General features: G+C 43.8%; 1 protein-coding gene and 1 long non-coding RNA gene across 36 annotated transcripts in view; one reads left to right on the top strand and one right to left on the bottom strand.

The window, feature by feature from the left end:
- The window catches only part of LPP (LIM domain containing preferred translocation partner in lipoma), a 655,397-nt gene that overhangs the window by 453,800 nt on the left and 178,679 nt on the right, over positions 1-22,918 (bottom strand). The gene's annotated exons all lie outside the window — the stretch shown is intronic.
- LOC130542690 (uncharacterized) lies at positions 15,767-19,314 on the top strand. The gene is made up of 2 exons (XR_008957402.1): positions 15,767-15,973; positions 16,252-19,314. It is a non-coding gene; the product is annotated as an uncharacterized LOC130542690 (long non-coding RNA).

Below are 22,918 nucleotides of genomic sequence, written 5' to 3'. Positions count from 1 at the left end.
TAAATATGGGGTTACACAAGAGTTAAGGAAGATGAAGTCAAAAGAATACAATGCAGGCCCACAGGCTATAAGTCAGTTTAATTTATTTTAAAGAAACCATTTTATATTGATTTCCATTGCAAATTCTAAATGTATATTCTACAGGGGCGGGGGTAGGGAGGAGGCATACAAGATGGAAAGTTGACAAGCCTTGCCAAAGATGGAACTCCCCCCAGACATGGTAAGCACTGTTATATCATAATATTGCATGTCTCCTTGTAGTACTTTCCAAGATGTTTAAAACCAAAACAGTTGAGAATACTCTCCCAGCTCAGGATCTTCCCTCCTTATGGCATTTTCTCTGATAAATAGGAATTTCCCTTAGGGATTCCCTAAAGTAAAGTGGTTGCATTACCTTCTGTTATATAATTAATTGCACTGACAAACAGAGGTCTCAAAGAACATAATTATTAATCCACCCTCGGTGCAGTATCTACAACGCACAGAGGCTTATGGAAGATATGCCCGAGTCGTGAGAACCGTAACCCTTACTATGTTGCATACGGTGGATTAGCACGGAAACTTGCCATATCGCAGAGGCTATCTTGCGGGTAGGGCTTGATCACAAAAGAGATGCTGTCAAAATATATGTACTGGCTCAAGATTTGGAAGACAAAAGTAAGACGAAGGCCATGTTGCTGCAGCTCTGGCTTACTTTCTGCTGCAAGCATGGCCATGGAGATGGGACTTTTCTGCATCCATAGTCCCATATCCCATCTGTAGCCTTGTAGATGCCAGGAAGCAGTTATGGCAGGATGGGTGGCTGGACTCCATGTCTCAGGGTCCCGGTGCCACTTTCCTGACAGAGGCTTCTTAATCACAAATACAGTGCAACACTCCTCAACCCAACAATTCTGTGGTAGCTTCATGATTCTCTGCTGTCCTGACTGTGGAACATATAATAATCTTGTGTGGCTCTGAGCGTCACTACTAGAAGCTCAGGCTTGAGCCCGCTGTATACAACCCTTCCAATTATTTAGAAGCACCTAACACCATATACTAAATCCTTCCTCCCTAATATACCTGGAATGGTTTGTTTCCCATTGTAAGCCACAACTAAACCCCCCACATAATCCTTAAAATGAAGTTTGCCGATAAGAGTAATGACATAATATCAAAAAGAGACAGGTTCAAATCATTCATGGTGCAAACAAATCCCGAGTGCCTATGCAAGTGCTCTGATCACCACTAGGGAGCAGAGCCATGCACGGAGCAGAGCCAGGTACGGAACCCACACAGCGCCAGCCCTCAGAGTCCCGAGTCTGGTGGGAAGAGGCGTGCCACGGCGGGGGCAGCACTCAGTGATATGGAGCAAACCCATAGGAAGCCTCACCTAATCTCAGCATTCTTGCCTCAGCTTTGTCACTAATTGGCCACATTTTCTCATTAAGGGGGCTACATGGATGAAAGTCCCCTTAAACTCTAACATTCCACATCTCTACGAGTCTTTGTACTCATGAGGGAATCTACTTGGATTCAAGTCCTAATGAAACTTCCTAAATTTCCAGTTCCCTAAATCTGAAGGTCACATCTTCAAGACAAAGGTCACATAATACACAAAACTCATATAGTTAAAATAGGAACAGGAATCAGTGAGCCCCAAATGTTATGCACGGTGGCAGCCTACAGCTCAAAGCCGCAGGGAGAAAAATCCAAAATTATGGTTGCAATGTTGTTAAGAATACCAGAGAACAAGCACAGCTTCTTCAGCGTCTCTGTTTTCTTAGAAGATGTCTGCCTCACTGTCTGAAGAAAAGGGGAATAGTTACATGTCCTTTCTTCTCTGGAAGTACTCAGGCCAATAACAGAGAGAAAGAAATAATAGGCAAAAGCACTAATGCTTAGCTCTCAAGAAAAGTCATTAATTTCTTCATGTTCCAGACAAGAAAATCTCTGAAACTCATAAAAAGACAGGCAGTTTTGTGGACAGAAAGAAAAATGTTAGGAGTAACATGGTCATATATCAAAGGGCAGCTGTGGTACCAGCTCCCATGGTGGCCTCAGGCCAATGCCTCCAGGCCACACTGGGCCTTCATTTCCTCACCTGCAAAATGGAGACAACCCTCCCTGCTCTGGTTACTTCACAGGTGCTTAAGGAGATCAGGTGAAATACTGAACACGACAGCATTCCCTAAGCAGCAGATGATGTCTACGAAGACAGGTCATTAATAGAGGAATTTCAAACAAAAGCTATGAATGGTACTCTTCAAGCCCAAAGCAGCAAAAGGAAATATAAATATAGCCATATTTTTACAATCTTATAATCTGGAGGAAGAAATGGTGATCAGAATTGTGACAAACATTCATGTCCAAAAGAGAAGAGAAACCAGCTCAGCTCTGTCATAATTGTCTCAGTTCCTGTGGCACATACAACAATGGAAAGATTGCAGGGAGGGGCAGGGACAGCCTTTGTGCTGGCAGCACACCAAGGCCATGGACACACTGGACCAAGAAAGTGACATTTCTACCTCGGTAATTATAATAATCTCGCAGTATACGTCCTCTAAGAATCTTTGTGTGGTTCTGTGCAAGTGATTTCATCATTTTCTCAGTTGTATCTCTTGGAAAATAGAAATCTCTCTCATAACTCAGGGGTGAAACATAATACTGATAGCTCTATGAAACCACACAAGTAGAGAGAGCGAGGCCCAAGCTCTAGGTTTGCTCACGGGGATGGACAGAAATGCAAAGGCAGACCTTGCCCGTGGCTGGATTTCAGGATCCCAGGGCACGGGCAGGCTCGGGTAATATTTGGCCAACAACTAACTCTCAAGGAGGTGGAGAGCCTAAGCAGTCGGTCAACACAACCAAAATCTGAGCTCAGGACCGAGAGGCAAAGTAGTGGCAAAGTAATCCTCCATCTTCAGTCTATTGGCAAGCAGCCAGCTTAGGACACAGGGAAGGTGTGAGCTGAAAATCAAGTCCCATACCTGTAGATACAAAGTCACAAGAACAGTTACATTTCACAAAGCAAAATGGCGCCCTACTGGTCTAGCAATGGACTGGAGTTACCAAATCGATCTCCAGGGCCTTAGGACATCAAGTGACAAGGAGCTAAAATAAGACAAATGAACCCTACCTGCAATTCCCTGAAGAGGAGATCTCAGTAGCAAACAAATATAGCAAAAATAAATAAATAAAAATAAAAGACACACACATACACAACTTCAATAGAAGGGAAATACAAATGAAGACAACAATGAGATAGTACTTTTCACACAGCGTTTGGTAAAAAAATTAAAAGATTCAGAAAATTTACTTTGGGAACAGCTGTATGGGGAAGCTGGCATTCAAAAATGTTATGTTTCTTTTTATAAATGCATATTGTCAGGGCGTCTGGGTAGCTCAGTCAGTTAAGTGTCCGACTCTTGATTTCCGCTTGGGTCATGATTTCAGGGTCCTGGGATCAAGCCCCGTGTCTGGCTCCCCAGTCAGCAGGCAGTCTGCTGGGGATTCTCTCTCCCTCCCCCTCTACCCCTTCCTTTAGCTCCTTCGCTCCCACTCTCTCTCAAAATGAATGAATAAATCTTTAAAAATAAATAAATAAGTGAACGAATGCAAGCATGTCGTGCAAGTATTTGACGTATATTTGATATCCACGGCTGCTCTGGTGCTCCAATGGCAGAGTTGAGTGGTTGTGACAGAGACCATCTGGCCCTCAAAGCCTAAAATAGCTCCTCTCTGACCCTTTGCAGAAAAGTTTTGCAAACCCCAGTTCTAAACTAAAAACAGTATTGTTTCCCACTACTACAGATACAATAAATCTAAATTCTTTCTTCTTAAGAAAGAAGAAACCAGAAAATTCTTTTCTGGTTGTTGTTTAACAGGATCTATAACTCATATCAGGGTCTACTTGGATACATATTTATACTATAACTCGTTTTCATTAACACTTACCAATTACCCCAAGGCTGTCAGAATAACCCACCCTTCTCAGAATGTTCCGAGACATCGCTTTTCAGCACCTTCAGTTTCACGTGCAGGTGCCCTGGGCCTTGTGGTCCTGTGACCGCAACAGTCTCCTATCCCAGCACCAACACCACCACTTCCATGAGGGTTGCCTTCTAACGTGCTTTAGCATCTGGCCAGGCTGGCCAGGCTGGTCTCCAGTCCTCATTACTCCTGTTCATCGAATTTCTCTTAGCTACTTGGCCTGGGTTTTTATCAAGACAGTTTTAGAATTTATTTTTGTGAAGATCTGAGAACAATAAACTTGAAAGTTGTGCTGAGATGACAGGAAATGTAGAGGGAAAATAACTACTTAACAACCTCTGTATTTCCATTTAGGAATAAGGTGTGTCTTTCCATTTATTCAAGGGGCCCTTCGTGTGACTCAAAAAGTTCTAGAACTTCTTCTTCATACAAGCCATGCACCATTCTCATTAAAATATGTTCTCTTTGTTTTGCAGTGAATAGGCTCTCAAAGATCGCCAAGTATTCATTTTCAAATGCCATATACAAAATATAACTGCAAATGAGACATGAGGAGACATGTTTAACCTTACAATAACCAAAGAAATGCTAATACCAAAGAAACGACGTATCTAATGCTGGCACAACCAGCAAGATACTGACTCACTCATGCATTCCTGCTGCAGTTATGGAAACACCCCTTTTAGAACACAAGTCATCAGTGGATTTGAATGACCATAAAAAATTAACCTCTGACCCTGATATCTCAACCCTCTAACATCATGTTCAAAATTTTTGATGGACTAAGCTACATTTATGCATAAAAACAGTAATCACAGCAATAGATAAAAATAATGGAATAATTAAGTAAGATATGGTATAACCATCCAATGAAATATTAAACAGATTTTAAAATTGTAATCATTCAAGAATATGCAGCGATACAGAAAATACTTAATGTATGATGCCAAGTGATACATAGCACTATGGTAATTTATGCTAATAACTAAGGGAATACACAAAAATGATAGATTATACCTGTATCTAGGTGGTGGAATTATGGGTGACATTTTTTTCTACTAAGTGTTCGGAGCCTTACACAACGTTACGACATTATTTATACAATTAAAAGATAAAAAAGAGGGGACCAAGTTTCAGGTGTCTTCCAGATCAAGAGTTTGCAACTCTTTTATTATTAAAGGGGGGGAAATGAGGCTCAGGCCAGTGTGCCAGCTTTCCGAAGGCGCAGAGACCCAGTCACAGGCAGAACCAGCCCTAGAACCCAGCTCTCAAGACTTCAGAGGTGGTATACTTTCCTACAAAGCAATCTGTGGTGTAATTTTTCTAGGGGTAAAACCAACTCTGGGTCACTTGAATATTTTTGCATATTATAAATAAGTAAATGGAAAGAGCAATGTTCAATTACCCCTCTAAGAGAGCAATGATTTCAAAAATCTTACAAAACATTTTGATTGGCTGGAGTTTGAATTAAACTTCTTTTCTAAATATGACTATTCCACAGAGGAGAAGTCCAGTTATCTCTTAACCAACTAAGGGGTCAGGGCCACTGGTCCCCCAAGCAGTGGAAAATCCACGTATCCCTTCCAACGCCCCCCAACATTTCCCTACTAACAGCCTGCTGTGGACTGGGAGCCTTCACAATCACAGAAACGGTCAATCACACATATTTTGTAGGTTACACGTATCATACATGGTATTCTTACAATAAATAAAGGGAGCTGGAGAAAAGGAAATGTCACTAAGAAAATCGTTAAGGAAGAGATAACACATTTACCATAGTGCACTACACTTATTTTTTAAAAATCCACTATAAGCGGACCCACGCAGTTCAAACCAGCATTGGTCAAGGGTGAATGGTATGCCTTTTCTACAAAAGCTTGCTCACTACAAAGCTTGCTTTTGTGGAAGCAGGACCTTCCTCATAAAGTCACAAAGCCATCTCAGGGCTAAAGTAAGCAGGAACTTAACAAAAAAGATAAACTTCAGCTGTGGACATTCACTTTAGAACATAAGAGGTCTCCACGTGCAATATGTCACTCCAGGAGAGAAAAATCCCTTCACCATTCGGAAGTCATGAGAACTATTTCCTCGACTGTTCTCACTGCAGCCTGACAACACTGGACAGAGAGGTGCTTATACACCTCTATACACAATGGATAACCGTCATTAGTGTCCAATATCCCGTAATGTCTAAGATAACATTTGGAGCCCACTGTAGTCGAACATTCTGTGAATTCTGAGGGGGTCTAATTAGGTCCCAGTGGAGGTAATATTTAGAAAGGAACAGGGTAAAAGAAACCATCAAATAAAAGACAGTAAGGATAAATGGTTAAGAAGGCAGAGAGACTGGTGTGTGTGTGTGTGTGTGTGTGTGTGGGTGTGTGTGCACACACTATGATTTAAGCATTACCTATTGAAGACACATCTGAGCAATCACCTCCAGCAAATGGCGAGATAATTTCCTATTTCCTGATACACCACAGACATTTCTCCCTAATTCTGATAGTTTTCTAAACATTGAGATACATATCAATCATCCCTCCAACTGCTTTTTTTGGTCACCTTCTGAAAAAATGCATAAATCTTTCATTCTGCCAGATACTATTCAAATCATGATAAAATAAAAATTGAAGGGCCATGGGCGGGGGTGAGGCAGAAGCTAGGTAACATTCTATATAATTTAGAAACAGATATATCTATATAAAGATATTAAAATTAAATATAGTCATGTAAGTATATTATAATTACAAATAAAATATATGTTACATACAAAGAACCTCAGCAGAGAGAAAGAATTTGGGTGTTAAATTCACAAGGAAAGATGAATATGCTGGCAACTTCATCAGAGTCCTCGCTCGAGTTTATTCTTTTCCTCTCGCATACTCCTAATACAGACACTTTTGTGCTTTTAATGTTAGACGTGTCCTAGCCCAGCTGGCATTACAACCTTCCCGTTAAAACGTCTGTCTCTTCGCCAGCCACAAAGGTCCTTGAAACCTAGGCAGAATCTATATTTTAATCATGTTTTCAAGTCCTAACGCATCTTCCACAGTACCTGATAAAGAAAATACATTTTATTATGTAAAATGTATATCTATTGGTGGCAAGCCATGCTAAGAAGGTGAGGAGAAAGGGCAGAAAGCTGAGAATGATATTTACCAAAAATATCAGTTAGCATGGATATGTGTCCATACCATCCACAGTCAACACGAACAAACACACATACTCAATTTTCCAGGAATACATGACAAAATATTTTCTGGGTCTGGTGTCATCCCTGACGATGTCTAGGAACAAATGCACCACAGCAGGGTGAAAAAGAGAGTACAATTTAGGATACAGGAGGGTGGAACTGGATTCAAAAACAGAACCCTCATAAACCTGAACATCTGAAAGAAGTCAGTAATTTCACAGCAAAAAACTTAAAAAATAGAAATAAACAGAAGCAAGAAGCCAAACATCACTCGGCCTCAGCGGAAAGCAGAGAATGCACACGGGTGATAAACCGGCACCGCACTGACTGGGACCAAACATGAATGAACCCTGTCTGGGCCTGAAGCTTTCTATCAGGCAGTTGGCCCTCTGTTCGTTCAGGGTTTTAAGTGTCAGCAGAGACACTGAAGGCACCAGTGCTGGGGCAGAGTAAGATTACCAGGAGACATGACCATGCAGGGTGAGAGGAGGGCACCCGTGCAGAGGGTAGGACACAGGAGAGGGGGGCGAATAAAGTCAAAGAAGAAACTTTTTATGGAGAACATCCCACTAACATCTGGGGAAAACTTTCAGCAATTCATTTGCAGAAGTCGCAAATCTGAAAAGGTTTTAGGACCTCCCATTCTACCTTACACCCACATAAACGTGGGGCTTCATTCAGCACTGCCTGTTTTAATGAATGGCACCATCCGATGCCCAAAATCAGAAATCAGGGGGTCACTCCGTACTAGGGTAAGGCACTGGTGTCAGGTACTTTGCCTTCCCTCAACATGGTTTCACATATGAGAGCTCCCTGGAGAATCCTCTAGAGGTTACAGGGGAGTTGGACAGTCCCCAGGTCCCCAGCCATAAAACCATGTTAGGAACAGTAAAACACTCGATGGCTAGTAATCCCATCTCAGCTCTGAATGAGGGGACTATTCGATAGAGCTTGTTGACAGAAGACAGGAGAGAGAGAGAGGAGAGGAGAGAGGGACGGGGAAGAGGAAAAGGAGACATGAGGGAGGAAAGGACAAGAACAGACTCAGTGGCAGAACCAAAGGTCAAAATGGAGCATTTTTAAGTTATTTTAAAGCTATGTGTTGAAGTCTCAAGATTTGACTTTGGGTTTGTATCACATGCTGACGGCGATGTGTCTTTAATCATAGCACCATCGTGGATGTGTTTCTGGGTCTCTACTACCAGTTATTAAATGAGGGCCAGTCAACTCCAGAGTCTAAAACAGGTAGAACAGAGTAATGCAAAGGATGTGCAGGTTAAGAATGCACGAGCATGAGGACCACAGGCTCTGGCGTCAGACTGCACAGTCTGAACCAGGGTTTGGTCACTTCCTAGCTCCGTGACCTTGGGCAAATTGACTGAACCCTCTACTTAGCTTCCTAACCCATGAAGATGAGTTGCAAAGAGTTAATGAAGTAAGTAAGGAGCTCAAAATTATTAGTGTCTTTGGAGGGACACAAAACCTGCTGAGATTCTGACAGAGAAGGGAGAGCGGAGAATACACCCCCCACACAAATACTGAGAATTATGCCAACAATTTCAGGAGGCTCATGGACAACTAACCCTTCATTTCATAGTCCTTAAACCAGATCACCTCTAAAATCCCTCCTCTTGCAATCCTTCCTCTTGTGACGTGAGCAGCACAGAAACAAACACTGAGGGATTTCTGTAGGCTTCCAGAGAAGCACACGTAGGGGCAAGCTCCACTAGGACACCTCTGACTTCCGTGTGATTAGCAGAAGTCTGTCAAATAGAAGGAACATACCCAAGGCCACAAGTCAAAAGGAGATCATAACAAGTGAGACACTGCAATGGACTGAACTGTGCCCCCCGCAAATTTGCATGTTGAGGCCTTAACCCCCAAAGCGATATTTGGAGGTGGGGCCTTTAGGAGATAATTAGGTTTGGATGAGGGAGGGGCCCGAATGATGAAACTGGTGCCCTTATAAGAAAAGATCCCAGAGAGCTTGCTCCATCCCCCCCCCCCCCCCGCCCTATGAGGACACCAAGAGAAGGCGGTCTTCCACAGGCCTGGAAAAGCGTTCTCACCAGATCCTGAACATACTGACACCCTGATCGCAGACTTCTAGCCTCCAGAACCACAAAAAAGAAATGGACAAAATGGATAAAATTCTGTTGCTTAGGCCACTCGGGCTATAACATTTTGTTACGGCAGCCCGCACTGACTGATACAAGACTCCATCCAAAACAGCATGCCTACAGAGGCAACGGAGTGGGTGAGAGAGGGCCTGTCTCCTCATGATGTGAGAAAAATATACATCGTGGACCTGACCACGAAAATGCTGCCTCATCCCAAGTGCTGAGGGAATAGCATTTTCAACTATAACCTAGGCAGGTTTATTTTTCCACACACTTCGAATAGTCTAAAAAATAATTACAACAGAAAGAGTCATGTGCACTTTTTGTACTTACTGCAGCTAACAAACATGGAGTAAAAGGCAGCAGAATATGAGGACACAGTACTGGGAATTAGGTATAATTATTTCACACCTGGCTCACCACTGCTAACCTGGGTGACCTTACGGTATGAATTATCCATTTTTCTTCCTATTCTATCCACCAGGTCATATTACTCCCTTTCAAAAACATTTGCATCCTGAAAAAAGCTCGAATTTATTCTTATTTTTCAAATTCCGCTTTCAAATTATATTTCAAACAACATTTCCCATCATGGCCCCGCATAGGCCCCACTCTGCAGAGTCCATCCAATATTCTCCTTTCAGCCTCTTGAACATAGTCCATACCTTCTTAAGAAGGTCTTTCTCTTGGCTCACTCTCATGCATCATTTGGGGCACACTTCCTTCCACTCTACAGCAACCTTCTCTTGGCTCACTCTCGTGCATCATTTGGGGCACACTTCCTTCCACTCTACAGCACTCGAACACCTACTCGTCATGCCACAGCAAGGATGGGACTGGGAAATAACGCACTAGGTGAATCCTGTTAAAGAAGGCTACCCATTATATGATTTCATTTATAGGAAACGTCCAGAATAGGCAACTCTACAGAGCAGAAAGCAGATTAGTGGCTGCTCAGGACTAGATGAAGGAGGTTTGGGGAAGTAAGGAGTGACTGCCAACGGGTGTGGATTTCTTTTTGAGGTGGAGAAAATGTTCCAAAATTGATTTTTCATGACAGTTGTACAACTCTGTGAACATAATAAAAACCACTGAATTGTATGCTTTAAAAGAGTTAATTGTATGATATATGAATTAGATCTCAATAAAGCTCTTATTGAGAAGAAAGAAAGAAAGAAAGAAAGAAAGAGAGAGAGAGAGAGAGAGAGAGAGAGAAAGAAAGAAAGAAAGAGAGAAAGGAAGAAAGAGAGAGAGGAAGGAAGGAAGGAAGGAAGGAAGGAAGGAAGGAAGGAAGGAAGGAAGGAAGGGAGAGATGGGGGCAGGAGGAAAAGAAAGAAGGAAAGAAAGAAAAAAGATGTACCCATCCCCCTAAGCTCTTTGATGTGTATAAATTTATTCTCCCCACTCTGTTAGAGTTAAAATCCTTCAATTGAGCTCCCTCAGAATGTTATTTGTACCTCCAGTTAACATCTCTCATTCTAGCTGGCAATATAATTATGTTTAGTTCTTCCCGTGTCTGCCTCCCCCACTAAACTATGAGCGCTTTCAGAGAAAAACAAACCTGTGCAAGACATTTCCATAGCTAGGCCTCTGCTAACCATTAGTTTCTTTTGTGCACATCAGGAAAACGCACCTGGTCTTGGGTTGGCAAACAGAGGGTAGGGCTTGAGTTCCACTTGCCCTCCCGCCATCGAACACGACATTATCTGAAGGGCAGTAAACAGCAGCTCTGCCTATACCCTTCTTCTCACCTCCAACAGTCCAGTAAAATACTTAACCTAAGCGAGGCCCTCTCGATAAATAAATTAATACCTGCAGAAGGAAAATGATACGTCTGAAACCATGTCTAACAACAAGACACTCCCAGATTCCAGCAGAAAGCTCAAGGCACTTGTATGTGGGTTTCTCTTTACCAGTCATTTATTTTTGTGTTTCTCAACAATGACATAAAAGAAAATGTTTTTCTTTCTAATTGGATTCAAAGACCTTGGGCATACATATGAAATACAGTGAATTATTTTAACACATTTAAGTAGAAGGAAAAACAGAAAATTTTTTTCTTAAGTCAATTTACAATTACTAAGACAGGTCACGATATTACAAAAGCCTGCCATTTATAGAGGGGGCAGCAAAAATATACATACACTGAAAAGAGTTTTGTTGATGCTCTCAACTTCCACACTTAAGCTGAGTTCTGACCGTTTTGTACCTCAGATGAGAGGTGTTTATGCCCAAGCCCACTGTCCAGTACCATCTTTACCTGGCTAAATCCATTTCTTTGGGGAAACATACCTTGCCCACAAACTAGGCCAGAGAACAAAAAGTATTTAATATTCCCACAACAGCATGCACCTTTGTGGTATGTATCACAACCATAATTACATAAGTATCTGTGAAATTATGAATATGTGGTCATGGTCATTCCTGGACCGGAAGCCCTGTGATGAGAGGGCTTGTATCTGCCCGGTATCCACAGTTCTGGTTAAAGTCCTGATACTTGGTCATGGTAGGCACTCAAGAACTACTCGTTGATTGAATTAATGACCTCTCCCTGCTCAAAGTATTAGGTTCTTGAAAACAAGGACTGGGGGGCCACCTGGGTGGCTCAGTCGGTTAAGCATCTGCCTTCAGCTCAGAACATGATCCCAGGGTCCTGGGATCGAGCCCTGCATCGGGCTTCCTGCTCAGTGGGAGGCCTGCTTCTCCCCTTCCCTCTGCCTGTTGCTCCCCTTGCTTGTGCTCTCTCTGTGTCAAATAAAATCTTGAAAAGAAAAGAAAAGAAAAGAAAAAAGAAAAGAAAAGAAAAGAGAAAAGAAAACAGGGATTGTGTCTAATTCGTTTTGGTATCAACAACTGTACCTGCTTCGGTGTCTAACAGGTAGATAATATCACATAATCCACGTGCAGATGGATGAATAAACGAACTGCACAGCGGGTCACACTATTCGTGCTGTATTGATGGTACAATAGCACATGTGAATGGGTTAGGAGCAAAGGCAATGGTCCAAGCAAGCTGGACCCAATAAGCGATGTTGGAACAGCAGCAGACAAAGAAGGCAGAGACAGAGATGGAAGATGTCCACAGTCCGAGATTGATGTCCATTTCCTTGGGGTTCTAAGAGTCCATTTTCTCCCAACTCCAATGGGTGTGACTCTTTTCCCAGATGCAAGGAGGCTCCAAATCTTGTGTTGGACCAAGAAAACCAGGCCTTTAGAAACATAAAATCACTCAAAGCAAAACGAAAGCGAGAGCAGCCAAAAGACTGGCAGAGTTAAGCAACCATGAGAAGGTCAGAGTGCACATGCCCTGCAGGAAACAAACGGGCTGCAGCTTGAAACACGTTTCCCCTGTGGATACTTGTCCAGCGTCATGCCCCAGCAGCCTCCTCAAGCAGTTTTCGACGTGAAAAGGTCATGCTGCCAAACACAGTTTAGGCACACGTCAGTGGCAGACCTCCCTGAGGGATGAGAGGAGTCTGGAGGGTGGACAGAAAAACCGTGTGGGTAAAGGGGGACATGACCATGTGCCAAACCCTGCGTCAGCGTCAGATGCTGGTAATCCACATTCCAGTACTGAAAACCTTGCAGTCAAGACACGGGGGAGCTAACTGGGCAGTTAAATGACAACGAGTACCGCAAACCTAAGCGTGCAATGATCCTCATGAAGCTGATTAGACGAGGAGTCTGACAGCAGGGTACACCGGGATCCCTGGACCTAGGTCAGATCTAGCCGCTGCCATCACTCGGGGGCAGGAGAGCCAGATCTGCGCACCGGCTCCAACACTTACGGGCTGGGCAGCCGTGGGAAAGTGACACGAACACTCGGTGCGTGTGTGAGAAGATTACGGTAGCCCTCAGTTCCAGGTGAGTCCTGATTAGTCATCAGTGACGGAGCCGGTGAGGGACAAAACGCCGGGGAACGAGATCCCAAATGCCAGAACAGGCAGGGCCTGACATTCAACCAGAGCCCAAGTGCTTCTTTTACCAAAAAATACAACTCAAGCGGAGGGAAGGGAAGGGACGTGCCCACACCCACTTAATAAGTCACCTTACCGGATCCCAGTGAGCTGCCAGGCCCGGTGATTTATGATGCCCGGGGCTGTGCACTGGCACACAGAGCTGCTGTCTGCATTGTTCGCTAATAGACGCATGATGCAGAAAACGCTGCCTGGCTCAAAGGCAGCGGTGCTTCTGCGTTTGTCATTACCACGGATAATAGTAATGCCCGTATAAATAACCTATGTATAGGTGCTTCGTAGTTCACAAAGACTGTTCGTATCCATATCTCATTTAATCCCCACGACAACTCCAGGAATCATGATGCCCCCAGCCCTGCGGAGATGGGGGTCAAACGAGGCTCAGCAAGGTTTCTTGGTTTCCCCAGGAATCCCGTAGCCCATGGGCAGAGAAGTGCAGCCCGAAACCCATGTTCTCCATCAGCCAGACCAGTGTGCTTCCTTTCCCGTGCTACCACAGCACAAATAACAGCGAACATGGGACTAGAGATTTCTTTTTTTTTTTTTTTAAAGATTTTATTTATTTATTTGACAGAGATAGAGACAGCCAGCGAGAGAGGGAACACAAGCGGGGGGAGTGGGAGAGGAAGAAGCAGGCTCACAGCAGAGGAGCCCGATGCGGGGCTCGATCCCACAACTCCGCGATCACGCCCTGAGCTGAAGGCAGACGCTTAACCGTGGTGCCACCCAGGCACCCCGGGACTAGAGATTTCTAACGGGGACCTGCCCATGACCTCTACTCTAACAAATCCTCTCACCTAAAGGAAGAAACTTAAAGGCATGAGCATTTCATTTTGCTTTTGCTGCAGCTGGCTTACACCTGGAAGAAGGAATATCTTCCTTGGAGCCGAACTTTCTGTCCCACCTATGCAACGAGATGACCTTCCTGCTTAGACAGAGGTGATGGGCAAAGAAGAAGCTGGAACTGGGAGGGACAGGGAGCAAGGGAGAGAAATAACCACTCAGTGGCTGATAACTAAGCCATGGCCCTGGAGCAGCTGGTGATGAGCCAGTCCTCCTCACCACGGAGACTTCAACCACCACCTCGGCGTGAATCCCTCAGCCAGAAATGAGACCGAGAGATGAAATGTGGGGCATGAGCCTCTCTTTTCATGCATATCTCGTCCACTGAAGTGAATACATTTCTCAAGCAAATACTAACGAAGGACTGGCCTGGCGTGGGTGACAGCCAAAGGACCAGGAACAGTCTTTGTACCTTAAAAGTAAAAGAGTTTCTAATTACGGGCTTTTATCTTTCATCCATGTATGTATGTTTCAATGTATGGATGCGGCTATCTACCTACCTACTATCTAATCAAGAGAAACAAATAATTCCTTTCTTAAAAAAAAAAAAGATTTATTTATTTGAGAGAGAGAGCATGAGCAAGAGGGGCAGAGGGAGAGGGAGAGAGAGTGTCTCAAGCCGACTCTCCGCTGAGCGCTGAGCGCAGAGCTCGACGCGGGGCTCGATCTCACAACCCTGAGATCATGACCTGAGCCAAAACCAAGAGTCAGATGCTTAACCGACTGTGCCACCCAGGCGCCCCAATAACTCCTTTCTTTTTAAGAGTACACTACTAAAAAAAAAAAAAAAAAAAAAAGTACTGAACAGATAAATGAGAGATCTTGATTTGCGTTCTGGTTTTGTCACTAACCAGGAGAGTGAATTAAGGAAGGGTACCAAAGCCTTCTGGGCCTTTTATTTCCTCATCTGTCAAGTGCAGGCTTGGGCAGATCAACAAGGACCCTTCCAACTTAAAGGAAAAAAAAAAAAAAAAGAACAAGAACAAGAACAAAAAACACAAGAACAAAAACGAAAGAACAAACGAAAGAAAGAAAGTTAATATCCTAAATAAACAGAAGAAAATGCCATAATGGTCAAACCAGCTTTTCAGAAAAGTTAAAAAAAAATAAAAGTGTTGTTTCCTCCATAAGCCTTGGTTTTGAATGCAAGAAACATGCCACAGTTTAAAATCACCCATATTTGTGCCTTTGATGGTGAAAAAAGCCTACCACCAAAAGCCAACAAAGTTTTGCTTAAAAACAAGCTATTTTCAGGAACAACTCCCCAAGTTAAAGCCCTAATTCACAAAATTGGGTTTGACTGCTATAACACTGTCTTCTTTCTGCAATTATTAGGCTCTAGAAGGTTTTTTTTTCCTCCCCTCCTAACAACATTTCATTTGCAAAGTGTTTGATCCTGAAATAAACCTGTAATTCTTCCTATGGTGAAGGGAGGGCAGACAAAGATCCGTAGTGTAGTCCAAATGACTTTATATTTCCCAGGAGATTATTACAAGATGACAGATGTGAACCTTAAGAATTTTAACAATAAAGTCATGCTATCCAAAGAATGTTCCACAAAACTCGAGTCTGGGAAACTGTCCACAAAATGGTTCCATTATAAAATAAATCTGACAAAACCTGAATTTAAGGAATGTTGTGGCTAATGCTTTTACCTACAGGACTTCTCCAAGTTAATCTTGCTAAGAGATGCATGAAGAATTCTCCAACACGAGGGGCGTATAAAAACAGCTGATTCCCGAATTCATGTGGCCATTTGTGGAGCTAGAATTCCACTGAGCACATCTGAGGAAATGCTGCCATGCAAATGACAAGGGATTATGACAAGAACACAGCTCTACTGCTGACAGCATCTCTACCCCTGAAAGGTAAGGGCTACAATTCAACTAGAAACTTCTAGGTTTGACTCTACCTTCACCTACCCCAGATTTTATAACAGATGTCACAATAACCAACCAAAGCCTTTGACATTCAAAGTGATTTCCACTTCTTGAGACTTTCTTGTAATACAGGGTCCGTACCCTAAGAGGCCTCGCTCGGTCCTCCCTATGCTACAGATACACTCTGTGATATCGGGCAATGCTAAGGGAACTTTTTTTTTTTCCTTTTTCTCTTTCTCTCTCTTTTTCTTTCTAATTATGCATAGGCTTTACTCAGACTCCATGTTCTTTAAGGATGGAGAAAGCTCACAAGGTAATTGAGATCGGACGCTCCCTGTCCACACGAAAGACCACTGTGCTCAACAATATTTGTATCAAGGCCTCAGTTTCCCCACACTCAGAATGCGGTAAGTGGATTTCACGGTCTCACATCTCATGAGTCGCTGACGTTGGGGGTGCCTCACCCACAGGCAATGCCACAAATGTTTCGAGCAATGGCAGCAACTCAGGGACAAGCGCTCCCCATGTCAGAACAGCACCCCCACAAAAAGCGCTGCTTGGCTGACTCTAGTACTTGCAAGGACATGTTCCAGGGCGGTGCTACAACTCCAGCCTCAGTATTTTGCAGCCACGCCAGGTAATGTCTGGGCAGCCACAGGCACATTATGGTGCCTGCCTCATCAGGTCACTTGCTAAAAGTGACAGTAAATTTAAAACCACCCTGACATGGCAGAGAGCTGAGGCAGGGCAGCCACAGTGTGGAAACATACTCATCAACCACCACAGGCTTGCTGGGAGCATCCCCACTTATAATGACCTTCTTCTACAGGAAAGGTATTTAAACACCCAGATCTATTGCCCAGCAAGTAATGTATTCCAGGAAATTCTCTCTTGCATAACCCCACCCAGATTTATTTTAAGGGCAGAGGACAAGAGTAATTTTAATACTGGCTCCTAAGAAAAAGTACAGATAAGGAGAAAAGAGGGATACTTGGATATTTAAAGAGGGGGGTGGAGTAAAGTACTTATACCACCCCCGAAAGTGATCTGAGAGAAAAAGATAAAGCACTCAACAGCTTTCATTCTCATAATCCCTCTACAAAAGCCCCTCATTTCCTGCCTTTATCTCTCCTAGTCTTCCTCTCTCCCACCCCCACCTAAAAGCAACCCCTTTTCAAAGACACCTAGGATATAAGCTGGGACAGGGCGTGGCTCCTCTGTCCACTTTTTAGACAGGACCCAGAGACTATAAAGCCTCACTCACACACTCACTGGCTTTCCATGGGAGGTTCCATCTGCAACAGCAGCTCTCCAAAGGGCCTGGACGGTGGCCAGCACATGGGAAACAAAAAATCAGGTGCAGTTCACACACTTCACTTAGCCTGGGGAGGCTTTTCCCCTTTTCTACCAGGTCACATTCCACCCAGTGTTCAGGTCCCACATCAAATGCTTCCTCCTCCAGGCAGACTTCCTTCATTCTCTCCACGTTTGTCTCCAATCCCACCAAAACTAACGTCTCTCTCCTTTAATGACCACAAATCCCTATATGAGAGATACTATATAAATATCATAACTCTTACTGGGGAGATTGCTAGTCTAGCCAACTCTCTCTCCAGTAAGAGTTACCTCCATTAACTTTCACCAACCCCCTCCCCTCCACAGAGAAATAATTTCTTAAGGGCAGAGACTGGGTCTAGTTGAATTCATTGAATATAAACATAAAGCCTGTCTAAAGAGTTAAGACAGGTATGTAAATAATTATCATACAGAAAAGACTCTATTTAAAGACAAAGAAGTCAGGAAGAGATGAAAAATCCCAGGCCGAGAGCTCAGCAAGGCTGGGTCGGAATGTGTGTGAAAGACCTCCACACATTGAACAATGCGTCCCCTTAAGAGTGACCAAGCGTAAACTGTAAGTCAGGCAGAGCCCTCAACGTTTTCCAGGTACTAACTCTTCTAATCCTCAGAGTAACCTTGGAGGTAGGTAGTGTTTTCACCTCCATTAAATAAGGGGATGGGGCAAACGAATTGCCGACAGCACATGCCACTCAAGGGAGGAAACAGAGGAAACCGGCTTCGGACTCGGCAGAGAGACTCCAGCCGATGGGTCTGACCCTCCTGCTTTGCAGCTTCTGCAGAGGGCTGCCGACATCCCACACGAAGCCAGTGCCGTGTGGTACTTTCTAGAACCCAAAGGAGAGATTTTTGGAAAAGGGCCCAAGAAATGGCATGAACTGAGTAAAGGAAAAGGTGAGGATAAACATCATCATTCTAGAGTCTGCACCTGCGCTCCCAGAAAGGGGACACTCTTGGAAGCTGAGAGCAGAAGAACCAAGCCGCTGATGGCTACGGCCCTTTCTCACTGACCGGACTTCCTCAAACTGGGACTTACTCGATTTTGCTATGAGCAGTGAGGCCGAACTCCTAGTCGCGCTGTTCACTTGTGAGTGACAGAAACATGGCTGTTACCGTGACCGTAAACATTAGAAATGCTTTGTGATGATGTGACCAGCGTTTTCCTTCCAGAAATGGTTAGAGTCCTTTTAGCAAAGAACTAGATGTGAAGAATCGAACTTAAATGGTAAAAGAGAGCATCTTGTGGCCAATCTTAATGATACTTAATTCTCAGCTGAGGAATTCTGTAGTAAACAACCTCTTGATTCTGTGCAAAACATTTTTAATTTCATGCCCTGCTAATCACACAGCTGTTAAATTTCCCTTCCCATCAGTTGTAAAAAAATAAATAGATAATAATTGTAATAATAATTTAAGAAACAGTTGGGCCTCAAACAAAATTTGAACCCTAATGAATTTTCCCATCTGGAATTAATAATGTAGTGGATGGTGAAATTGCCTGGATTCAGTTGACGTAAAGTTATATTGCATTATTAAAAGTATCAAAATGTAAGGCTCCGAACATCAGAAGCTGCTAACGTGCCACGCCACAGAATATAGTGTACCTTGCATTCTCAGACAAGCCAGGCACCTGACATTTCGTGCCAACAGATTTTAACAACCTGTTTCCTCTCGCTGTGACCCTATCTTCTCTGGGCCACACAGAAACTATACACATGGAAGTACTGACTTGACTTTGGCATTACAGACGTGATGATCCAGAGCCCAGAGAAGAAAGAGTAGTGTCTTCATATTGCAAACACATCAATCTAATCACTGCGAGGAAATAAAAAAGCTGCCATTAATGCCGCAAGTGAAAACAAGAGCTAGGGAGTAAAAAATGGAAGAGGGCTTTGAAGTATCTGGAACAAGAGAAAGAGGTGGTCCAAGGGGTATGGTAGCGAGGGTAAGCCAATTTTGCAACAAATAAAGGAGAACAACCAGGAAAGAAAACCCAAGCACGGAAAACTGTATAAAGAAGGAGGGGATGCACATACGAAAAGAAATAAAATAAGTAGAGTCAGTTGGACCAGAAAAATCAGCAGGAGATCTTTACAAAATGTTCTCACGTGTGTACACTGACACTTTTCCCATACCCTTGGCGATAAAACACGGTAGGAAATGCCTAGAGCTAGTACTAATGTACCTTCTCTTCGTCTGGCTTGTTCCAACCGAAAAGTCTATTTGCTGAAATCCTTTCAGTTCTTAAAGGTGTGCTCAACTGCCATCTCCTCGGGGAAGCTTCTCCCCCATTCTACACCCACTGAAACCCTTCCCCAGGCTCCCCCAGCATGCTGCCTATACCTCTCCTTTGTCACCTACGTCGATTTGCTTGGTAAAACAGCTAGTTATTTATGTGTTTGGGTCTCCCACTGGATTATAAACTCCATGAAAGAAGAAATTACATTTACCCATATTTCGATTCCTCAGGGCCAGGTCTAGGCTTTGCATACATAGCAAGCATTTAAGGGATGGATAGGCTTTCTGAACAAAACCGAGACGAGAATACTTCCTTTTTTAGGTATTCTTATTATAGAAAACATACATTTAAGGATTTATCAACTTACCCACTAGCAATCATCCTACAAACGCTTTATAAGTGACAACCACTATCAATATTTCATTGCTCTTCTCAAGTTTACATGAGAAGTTCGGAACATGAACACAATTTTCATAATCGTTGTCCTAGTCTCCCTAAAGACAGAAGGGCAGTATACGTGTACATTGCTTTTCTGTCCTGAACACAAGCTCACAATTGCTGGTGCGAGAATCATTTCCAGGAACCCACAGTGCTTTCTTGAAATCCCAGGATCGCTTCAGCCTCACCCTCCAGTCCACATTTCATTGAAAACAATAACATTTCCTTCATGCTTCATCATTGATGATAAAGTGAATGAGTCAACTCTACAACACAAAACACCAACAATAATTTACTATGAATATCACTGTATTTGTATAGCCCTTAAATATCACTATCCCATTTGATCTTCTCTATGAGTTTCTGCAGCATGAGGAAATGGAATAATTATTTTAGAGATGACGAAACTCAACTCCACCAGATTTGTCCCGAAAACACAAAGTTCACGGAAGCGATGACAAGATGTGAACTCAGGATTCATGATACCCCACCCAGAGTTGTGTTCATTTATAAAAAGTTGTCTCTCTTATGTGAAGTGTTTAACAAGGCACCAGAAGTCAGTCGTGGAGCCCCTGAGACTAGATGAATGAAAAGTTACCTAATTCAGATAAAGTATGAAATGGGTTCCATGAACATATAAAAGAAGAAGAAAGAGACAGAGAAAAAAAGAAACTACTTTGGGTTAAGATAGTCAGTTAAATTTCCTGGAAAACAGGGGTCTTGAACTGTACTTAAAACGCATGCTAATGAAAGTAAGCCCACAAACTGACAGTTTCAGAATCATCCAGAAGCTCATCAGAAACACAAATTCTCCCACACTGTGCTCTCAGATCTACTGGACCATAATCTCTGAGAGGGGGTGTAATCTACATCCCTAATGAAATAGAGCTTTATAGCAACTGCACCATCCCAGGTGATTCCAGCGCATGCCAAATTTGAAAAGGACTGCTTGACAGCTAAGACAGGGCCTGGATCAATAAGAAGGTAACAGCTAGGTTGCAGGAGTGGGGAAATGACATTAAAAACAAGGAGCCCTAGAATCTAGAAAACTCCAAATTAAGTCAGCCAAGCAGATCTAGAACAATGGACTGGAGAGGCAGCATATCCTCTGAAAGACTAGGTCTGAAAAGTTTCCGTCAAAGCTGGACTGTAGAGAATGCCAAATGCAGGCCAGCAGGGCCATCGAAGCACGTGGACCCCCGGGTCACTCAGACCCAAGTTCTGAATCTGGAGAGAAAGCACGCACACATCATGAACAAGACCATCACGCAATTCAAGACAAGAGGCCGCACACGGTTCAGAGACTCTTCAGAGGAGAGCCTCTCTTATATACAACCTGGAGGAACACAAGTCCACCAGGCAGACAAGGAGGGAAAGGACCGTGGCAAAGGTCTGAGATCAAAAACATGATCTACTCAGCACAAGCGAGGCGCCCTGGGGTCCGGCATCCTCTTCTGTAAAAGAAGACATTCATAATCCTGACCCAGTCGGATCGTGGAGGGGAGTAAGTGAGGACATTTTACATGGCAGGTCCTGATGGAGGGTCCGGCACGGAGGAGACACAACGCAGCCTTCTTTTCGCTGCCAGGCCCTTGGAGGCTGTGAACTAGGCACTGAGCCCTCTCTGGGGCCAGGCGGTGAGCTACTGACATTGACGCTGTTGTCTCAAAACTGTTCACAAGGCAGCCTGCTAGGGGAGTTCCCGTGGTTGGTGTAACCAACACACTCAGGCACATCCCATTTCAAGACCTAAGCCTCCTTCACTTCCTGCTTCTCACTCTCACTTTTTTGGAGGGGCTGCAGGCCCTCAAGTTTATCTTGAACGCAGCTTGCTTTCTACACGACACGTAATTTCTACAGGCACACGTGCTCTAACTTCTTCTTTCAGATGGGACTCTGGGCTGCCCTGAGAACAGACCTAGCTCGAGTCTTAGATGATCTGTCAGAAAATGGACACGAGTGAGTCCAGCTGGTTGGCTGGGGGTCTCCCAAAGGGTGTCTCCTCGGGGACATTAACTGGAGTTGCTCGAAGGCAAAAAAACAAAGTGCCAGAGTCAAATGAAAGCAAGCTGAGGGCTGTCCCACGGGGCTTCCTAAAAGAAGCTACCGTACATCGTCAATACCTAAGAGGGCGCCAGAGTATGCGGCATTTCTCAGCCTTATGCGACCACTCTTTTTAGAGTGGAATCAACTTGACTAGTATTTATGGACCAGGCATAAGAAAACAACGAGTCAAAGCATGATCTAGGGAAGGCAGGCATTAGCTATCTGCCTATCGTCAACTCCCAGAAAGAATGTGGAGCTGCTCAAGTTTTTCTGTGATGCTTGATCGTCTTCCCATTCACGACCAGGCTCACAGTTTCCTCCCCTCCCCTCACAAGCCCCCTCCCTTCCCCAGGCCTCCACGCTCAGGGTCTGCTAACCTAATCAACATGTGATGCACTGACACCTTCTGTTCCACCAACGTGCACATTGGTACCTCGATTCTATCATTTGTTCCATTTGCTTAGAAAGCATCTCCCTTTACCAAAATCCCATTCATTCCAGGTTTACCCAAATGTCACTTCCCCCAGGAAGACTTCCTTAATTCCCTGCCCTGCATCCCCGTTGGAAGTACTGGTTCTTTTTTCTTCTCTGAACTTTCTCGCCAAGGTTCTACTTTCTACTTTAAATCATAGCTGTCTATGTGCTGTCTCACCCTCACCCAGTGGTTCACCCCCTCCCTAATACTTCACACGCCTATCATCTTGTTCCAGCCTTCCAGTGTGCGAGGAGACAGAACATTACACTCACTGCACAGAGACAATATAGCTTAGTGGTTAAGAGAGCAGCTTCTAGAGCCAGACTATCCGAGTTCAACTCCTGGCTTTGCCTTTTATGAACATATGACCCAGAGCTAG

This window comes from Ursus arctos, unplaced genomic scaffold (genome assembly GCF_023065955.2).
Source record: "Ursus arctos isolate Adak ecotype North America unplaced genomic scaffold, UrsArc2.0 scaffold_4, whole genome shotgun sequence".
In the NCBI taxonomy this organism is placed as follows: Eukaryota; Metazoa; Chordata; class Mammalia; order Carnivora; family Ursidae; genus Ursus; species Ursus arctos.
This window is presented reverse-complemented; position numbering and strand designations above follow the sequence as displayed.